Raw genomic sequence first — 8,964 nt, 5'->3', positions numbered from 1 at the left:
AGCGTTGCATGGTAAGCGCAGCGTGATAAGCGCTACGGTCCCTAAAATTACTTATGAATGTGTTTTATTCTAAGAGATGCATATGCAGAATATATGCGTGTTGTTATGGTGCCCCAGACATGCGCCATAATTGGTTTTTAATTGACAATTGCACAAGCATGAACGCTCAACCTTGAGCAACATTGGTGGTCGCTGTGGATAGGGTCGGCCGTTTCAAGTACCCGATGCCGGTAAGAGTGGACAAACAGAGAATTGTACAGACAGACAGACAGACAGACAGACAGACAGACAGACAGACAGACAGACAGACAGACAGACAGACAGACAGACAGACAGACAGAAAGACAGACAGACAGACAAAAATTTTTGCGTCGAAGGTCCCCAAGAAAGACTAACGTCTTTGAAATACCTTCTTGTGAAGTAGATGGCTTTGCCGCAATAACGATCACTGCTGAGCAGAGCACCCTTTACAGGCAACGCTGCCATGTTTACAATGTTCCAGAAAGGTGGTGTACACAAAAGCGTTAACTCTGCATTGTGATATCACACTCCACGCGAGAGCTAGTTAGCAAGGCAGCATGGCTTGCTAGTTCATAAAAAAAGAAGTAACATGGGGTAAGTGAGGCTCATAAGAGAAGGTAACATCTGAAAGGTCGCTATAGGCAACCGATAACAGAACGACACTCATATTGATTCATTATTTTCACGGATTGCTTTCAATATTGGCACCTCGCGTTTGGGGCGAAATTGTGACATGATGGTGTGCTGTCGTTGCTGGCATGGTGACATTGCCTAGCCGGGAAGTTATAGGTCATAATTTCGTACCCGGAGCGAGTTCTTGAATTGGCTTGAACGAAAATGAAGAATGCATTAACTCTTATGCGTTCTCGTGCTGATTTGTCTGGTTATTTATTAGTTATTACGTTCTTTTTATGTTTCAAATGTTTCAGGCATTGCACAACATATTGAATGATCTAGAGCAGTGTGATGTTGATGACCTTCATTGTGCAAACATACACAGTATTCACGGTGGCATGCTGAAGGACCTTGGTGACATAACCTCATCGGCACAGGTAGGTACATTTAATGTGGTAGTTTTTAATGAAACAACGAATGGAGGTTTTCATACTTCAACGTATTTTGCACGAATCTCTGACGTTTAGAAAATCAAATAAAAGCTCATCCATTCCTATGAGGTCACATTATTGGTTCTGTCTAGTTTCTCGAAACGATGGTTTTCTTTTGTCGTGATTTGAGATCTGGACGTCCAAGTCACATAGGTAAGAGCCTTCCGCAAGAAAGTCATAAAATTCATGCATTCATTCCAATTTACTATACGGCGTTTTTGAAGGACTCGGACTGACTTAACGAAAAGGGGGGGGGGGGGCAGGCAAAGTCAAGTAATAAGATGCCGTATTGTGCTCAATAACTACATCAGTCGGCAGAAATTTTTACTGTTATATACATAGAGTAATTTTTACTAAAATAGAAACCTTGTAAACGTGGTTTTATGGACAGTAGAATTAGCTTGGTTTTATGTTTATCATGTTCATATGTGTTGCGTAGTTAAAGCTGCAAATACTACCGAAATATTTCTCCGTATACGTGTCAAGTAAAAACGGAAATGAGAAAATAACGCCAATCATTCCCTGGGCCATACACCCCATGTTTGTACCAAAGAGCGTGCCTCAAATCATATAGTTATCACTCTACGCGTGTGCTATCTTTCATATTTTAGAGTGCATAAAAAATAGGAAAATGTCTGAAGGTGCCACTTTGTTTGTTTTTTTTTGTTTGTTTCAGAGTTACGAAGCAGCTATCCGGCTCTATCCTCATCTCGCTCATGCTCATCTGGACCTTGCTGTGATCAGGCACTTGAAGGTGAGCTGTGACTTCATGGGCTTTAGGACGGCATTGATATATCATAACCACAAGGAAAAGCGCAATCGTAGTTTTCTAGCTAAGTGTTCTTGTGCGAATTTAGGAACATTATAGACAGGACGTTATCCCGCAGGTGGGATTGGTTAAGTATTTATGAGCGACTTATACAGTAAATCTAAAGTGGAGTCCGCACATAGAAAATATGGCAGCTGAAGGAGCATGGGCAGTAGGGATGCTTTGTAGAGGTAGCAGTACAGGCATGGTTTGCGTCATCATGGCTCGTCACGATACATTCTTTGGTACTCACCCGATAGTACAGTTTTGCTGCGTCTTGTTTTCGGGAGCACCCGCCTACAAACTTCGACCACTATTCTAGAACACGAAGCATTACGATTATGACCTGGACTCCCTATGTTTGCCGCAAACAATATTTTATATAAAAAAGCACGCTTGCCTTCAACTCTTAAAAGTTTCCAAACACTAACAGTGCGTATTTTTTCAAAATTTATGAATCCCCACAGTGAAGGTCACAGTAGGTTTTTCATATTGAGTCGACAGCCTTTTTCAACCAACAGTGGTCTACATTAGGCTGCCCAGAAGTAATAGTCGTTGAGAATCTCTTAGAAACATTACAAGTAAACCTTCATGAAGTACTGTTGCTAAGGAGACTTATTCAAACAATAAAATAAAATTCGGGAATATATTTCCTAAGTATTGCAGAAATGTTTCCAGCAGGTACTCAAATTTTTTTGTGAAAGACCACCTGGCAAGATTAATTTTAAAGATTGTACTACCAACTGATGCTTCAGTTTCTGAAGAAAAGGCAGAAATGGCAATTTCATCTTCATTGTTTAATTGGTCTTTTTCATTTCGTTTACCCGATTTTTCACCTATATACAAAGCGAAATTACTTGCAACTGTCTTATAATCATAGAAATAGCTTCTATCTATAACAGATGCTCTCATTCTCACAGGCTGCCTGTTTGTCTGCACTTCAATAACTGCACCGAATATGTGGAATGTTGGGAAGAAGTGTTTTATGCCCTTGCCCCAAGATATGAACGTCTCATTCGATTGGTATGAGCACTAGGTCGTAAAGGTAATGCCCTCCATGAATTTTCAGATGCACTTGAAGTGGCTTCACATAATGGTCATATATTCGCTATATTACTGACGATAGCATTTTACACCGTGGCATGGTTTGAAAATTTTGCCACAGCGGATAAGATTCAAATGTCATGCTTCGCAGAAGCGGAGTTTTCTCTTCCTAAGTAGACTTCGAAAAACCTATGGTGTTCTTCTAGAAGGGCAGAAATATCAATTACGAGAGTACGATGCTTAGTCTACCTACTGAATTTTTACCTACACAGGTCTGGTCTGCTAAAGTCACCCTTATGCGCTCACTGCAACGAGATAAGATTTCTGCATTTTTTCTTACCATGCAGCGTATTTTCAAATAAAAGACTGGTGCTAGATGAACCTCTTCATATGTAGGCTTTAAATTTATACCTACCAGCAGTCTTTTCCTTTGGACCGACCGGAAAGAGCTTTAGCCACAAGAATGTTTGCGAAGCTATATGCGATTTTCTAAGAAAAACAAAACGAATTGAGTGTACAGCATAAGCATAATATCACTTTTATTATTCTATATTTCTTAAAAGTCTTAACTATTTTTTCGTATAAAAAACTTCTTTATCTAAGCTTAATAGGCTGGCAAAACAGTCTTATTTCTAAAATAACGTACCCTATGTTTTAAGGCCAATCCCCTGGGCTGGTTGCGCCAGGCGTCTAAGAGCCAACCAACTACCCAACTATTTGATCATGCGCCAGTAATTACAGGCCTTCTGGAAACACACTGTAGTTTATGCTTATTTCTTTTTTAACACTTCCTTTGGCTGCACTTAACCTTAAAATACCACTTTTTCTATGCAAGAATGTTTGTGTACAATCAGTAATGTTCACATATTATGCTACACGTTTTTTCCCAGAGTGAATACCCAGGTGCCTTTCGACACTACCAAGTGGCCCTGTCGCTGGACCCAAAGAACCAACTCATCATAGACAACATGGCGAAGTTGAGGCGACGAATCACCTGGTCACTCACTCCGTTCCACGACTGTGATTACGGCTGATACAACGTGCCAGAATGCGGTTACTGCACTGTTTTGCTTTGAATTGGCATTGGCGCCCTGACGGCACCTCTTTAGTTGGATGCACAGTGTACCAATTTTTACGCACAGTGTACCAATGTTTACGTGTGAGAGAGCCGGCACATGTTCAGGTGTGGAACAAGGTTGTCAGAACTGGTAATCATGAACTCAAACGTTATAGATATATGTGTAATGTCGATTGGGCTTTGTAATATCTCCTCCTATTCCACATTTTTTGTAAAGCCATCCACAAACAGACTGTGAATTGTTCCCTTCAGAGTAAGAACGTATTTGTTACGCACCGTGAAACTTTGCTGACTTCTCTTTAAAAGCACGCGTGCTGCATTAACTTTAGCATATCCAGTGTCACCCGTGTATTTTCCTGTGTTGTTATAATGCTGTCATAATATCACAATGTTGCGCAATGACATCCCCATAGTGCCAGGCCTTCATTGCGTCACACCATGTACCTGTGCAACGTCGGCATGTATCATATTGATTTTATATTGAACTCCTAAGGTTTTGTCTCATATTGTTCCTTGTTGTTGCTAGCGTGCGCGAAAAATACTATTCCGCGATTGCTTCAACCACCCATTGCCGATTGCATGAAGTCCTTTAGGTAGACAATATGGGTTTTTAAATTCATTGTGAACAAAAGTCAGTTGTGACGATGTTCTTCATTTAACCATATGGTGTAGTAGCGCAATTTTCACGGGGACGAAGGGGACAAGAACACACGACACTCGCTACTAGTGTCGTAGCGAGTGTCGTGTGTTCTTGTCCTCTTCGTCCCCGTGAAAATTGCGCTACTACACCATATGGTTAAATGATGTCTCACCAACTAGCCCAGCTCTCAACCCTACTGAAGTAGCGAGTGTCGTGTGTTCTTGTCCTCTTCGTTCCCGTGAAAATTGCGCTACTACACCATATGGTTAAATGATGTCTCACCAACTAGCCCAGCTCTCAACCCGACGATGTTCTTGTCATATAGGCCTGTAATTGCAACATTCAAGAAGAGAAATACATCTAACAATCTTTGTTACTTATTATGCGATATGTGTTAAACCATACATGTTCCCTTTCCTTACGATGACCGCTGTAGTTGGCTGTGGTAGAAAGTACCGCGACTACGAGCTGTGGCATAAGACAATGCAACAACGTACCTGGATTTCTGACTCTAAGTTATTTTATCGAGTGCTCCGATTGCAACATAACTCTCTCAAAGTTTGAAATTTTCGCTAAGAAGTGGTAGCTGGGAGTGGATTGTGGTGTGTGTTGGCTTACGGAAGCTTATGAATGAAGCGTAGTTGTAATGTCATTACAGAACGATACATCAAAATTTCGCGAAGTAAAATGTCTGATGCAATCATCGTGATGTCGCGCGTACGAGTGTTAAGTGTGGTTGTGTAGCCTACAACGTGTTTTCAAAGCCAGTCCATGTTACCTTTTTTCGAGGTGTGGTGAAAAAATGAGTTTTTAGCTGCTGAATGACATGTCTACTAGAGTAAAGTGTAATTCAATCTCTTGAATGAGAGGGGGGAGAGGGATGCGGCAGTATTGTACTTATAACGACAAGGAGTTGGCCTAGTGGGTGTGGATTCATGATAAATGAAAATAGGCATGTATACACGAACACAAGAAGAGAAACGAAGACAATCCAAAAGGCCATGCTTTTGTAATTTTGATCTATTCTCTTTTACCCGTATCTGCACTTAGACATCTTTTTTTTTATCAGTGTGTTATCGCCCCGTGAAAAATTTTCATGTGTTGACTATAGATTTTCTTGTGATTTCTTGTTGTTTTCACAAATGAACAATGGAAGAACTATCTGTGTACATACAGTGTTTCTTGGTCAGGGAAAGTGGATGGTACAGAAGCAAGCCTGCATGAAAAAGCCTCAAACTAAGATATCCGTGTTTCTTCGATTTTGCGATACGGACACTGATCCCAGCCATGCTGAAGACCATTGCTCTTTGGGCAGTTATGGCCCTTGCACCACAAAACCTCACTGAATGTCGAAGACCATTCCTACCACTTCAAGAGATCACAAGGTCATCTTAAGCAGTGACACTCACGCATGAAAGTTGACACAACTTGGGTTTCAATAGCAGCCTGTAGTTCTGCGACTGTGTGACAGCAACCGTATTACCAGGCGCACTCATGTATCACAGAGGAACGACTATATCGTATGTCAAACGAAGCTATTGGAGAATGTGAGCAGTTGTAGAATTGAATCAATGCTCAAATTTATACTTGTGACACGAAGGAGCAAGAAGGTCTGCTTAGCGAGTAATTTCTGGCCGGCCGATTGAGTCAATACCACCACATTAACAATGCCATTGCTTGAACCTACTCTTATTCAAGAACATTGTACGTACGTGTTGTTTTCAGAAATATATAGGCGGCTATTGATGACAGTTCAGCTTTCAGAAGCTCTCACGCAGGTAACTTCGCAATAACGAAAGCTCGATCATGGCTATCGTGAACCGTAAGTGTTTATATAATAATGATTGTTGTTGTTTGATGTCGCGAAACCACGATATGAAAGACGTCGTAGTTGTGGCCGTGGAAACTATGGTGCCAAGGGGTTCTCAGTGTGCACTTAAACCTAGGCACATAGGCTTCCAGAATGTTCGCATCTACTAAAATGCTTCCATCTGACCGGAATTAGATCCCGCTACCTGCGGGTCAGCAGTTGAACACCATAGCCTATAGACTACCATGGCGGGTGTCCTAAGTGTTTATTTATCCGAAACATTTCATGCACTTAGTATGTTGCCTGCCTTCTACTATAGCCACTTAGCAGCGTATTCATTGTAGGAAGAACTTGCAAAAGTCGTTATTTACGTCGGCATAATTCACCAGAGCCTAGCGGTGGCAGATTTCCTAGCAGGCCGCTTCACCTTGTGGATCATTTTAAATGCGAAGCATTTCTTAGTGAACTTCGGCGACATTGGGCGTATCTATCTATCTATCTATCTATCTATCTATCTATCTATCTATCTATCTATCTATCTATCTATCTATCTATCTATCTATCTATCTATCTATCTATCTATCTATCTAGCCGCTTACGTTTGGGTACTCTTGTGGTCACCCCCTTAACTTGGCGTGAATGAAAATTATCATGGAAAGGTAAGGTGGTTTGATGAATATGATGCGCTAACTAAGACATAGATATTGTCACAATTCTGTCGCGTACGTCATCAAACATTTCCCGTCACACAGTGGCACACACCCACAGGTGCGTATGTGCCGCTGGTATTTTGGTATAGGCCACAGGTTATTGACACTTATTATTTACCCAAGAACGACGAGAACACACATGGGCAATCATAAAGCGCAAGCGTTCAGAAATACCTGACATCGGTAGCGTCGACCCAACGAATGCAAAGAATAAATGTCAGGGTCAGCTAAAATCAAACCCAAGCATTCTGCATGGCAATCCAGCATTTTCCTACATAGCTACGCCAGATCTCGGAACTAATTTTCAAAGAGGTGCTAATCTTCTTGGAACGCCAATAGTGGTTGTATTACTGCCTACCAATTTTTATAAACATTACATATGTACTCCTTTCATACAGCCGTCACATCAGGTTAACGTCAATTGTGGTTAGTTGCCATGCGCTTGAGTTGATTTATGCAGCAGTGTCCAGGGCCAGCCTACTCGCGAGCTGGTTATATAAACATCCCCAAGTGTTCAAAATGTTTTGCGTGCAACATTTGTACATATACTTGGCGTCATTGGATGACGTGTCGCTCAAAAAAATGCAACACGGTAACTTTCCCTCCGCATGCGTCGCGTAATGCCGATTCTGAGGTACGTGGGGTCTGCCAATTATTTTTTCAATGATCGCGAAACGTATGTGTTCTCGTACTATATTGCTGGCCGACGCAGAATCATATCAGTGGATGTCGTGTTTCTATAGCCCTCGAGAAATTATGTCATCAAACTGTAAGAGTTGTGTATAGCTTTCAGTCTACGGAAAACGTCACCGCTTTTGTAACCGTCGAATTACCCAATCTCCGTTTTCATAGAGTTTGTTTCATTATAGTTCAATGAATTGAAATGGGTCGTGTCTTCATCCCTTATGAAATCTTGTCTGCCGCAGCACGTTCCTGTGTGCCATTGTTGGTGTTTTCATTTTATATGTGTATGGATGAGTGTAGTGTGTGCGTACACAATTTGAAGACGATGACATGCTGTCGTGTCGTCTCACATACCCTTCCAATTAAAAGTGATGCCTTAGAGAATCTTGTCATGTTCTCAATCACGTATTTATAGTATGCTGCTTTTGTTTATAGGTATAGTGTGAGTCCACACCTTTAGTATGCGGCCAAGTATCGTTCTCGAGCAGTATTTTTTTCCCACAAGCTCTTCTGCCTAATATGCTGAAAAACACTTCTTTATCATATTTCACAACCATCTATAATTTAGAGTAATGCTGGCAAGCGCATTGAGAACAATAAACATATATGAAGACATGAGAGTAAGGCTATCTTAGAAAAATACTTAAAATGTATACTTGGAAAAGAGTCTGTCTTACCCACTTACTGTACAAACTGTACGTGGTAAATAAACTAAACTCAAACTCAAACTCAAACACCACTCAGTGAAAATCGGTTTCAGCGAAGGTGGCGAGAGTGAAACGTAATTTGGAAGTTGTTTGTTGGTGAAGTTAATTGGTGGTTTTGCAGTGGCCGAAAAACACTGCACTGAAGCACTCCACTTTGCGGAGTGCTCGAGTGCTCCGGATGGAGCAGAAAAAGTGCTACCGAAATTCTTGCGAACATACAAATGGATGAAGCCATCAAGAGTGCACTAGTGCAGGGCTTTGCAGTAATCTATGGCCCCTACAGAATCAGTGTTTTCCGAAAGCATTGATATCATGGATTATTTCTAGCGATCTTCAGCATCCAGAACGGCCCCGTG

At 41.3% G+C, this 8,964-nt stretch overlaps 1 long non-coding RNA gene across 1 annotated transcript; it reads left to right on the top strand.

Moving 5' to 3' along the window:
• Positions 1–947: 947 nt before the first annotated feature.
• On the top strand, positions 948–4,693 carry LOC142774444 (uncharacterized). Its single transcript, XR_012886399.1, has 4 exons — positions 948–1,073; positions 1,804–1,881; positions 2,856–2,980; positions 3,870–4,693. It is a non-coding gene; the product is annotated as an uncharacterized LOC142774444 (long non-coding RNA).
• The last annotated feature ends 4,271 nt before the right edge of the window (positions 4,694–8,964 follow it).

This window comes from Rhipicephalus microplus, chromosome 10 (assembly GCF_043290135.1).
Source record: "Rhipicephalus microplus isolate Deutch F79 chromosome 10, USDA_Rmic, whole genome shotgun sequence".
Taxonomy (NCBI): domain Eukaryota; kingdom Metazoa; phylum Arthropoda; class Arachnida; order Ixodida; family Ixodidae; genus Rhipicephalus; species Rhipicephalus microplus.
The sequence above is the reverse complement of the archived record's forward strand: the minus strand, read 5'-3'. Positions and strand labels throughout refer to the sequence as shown.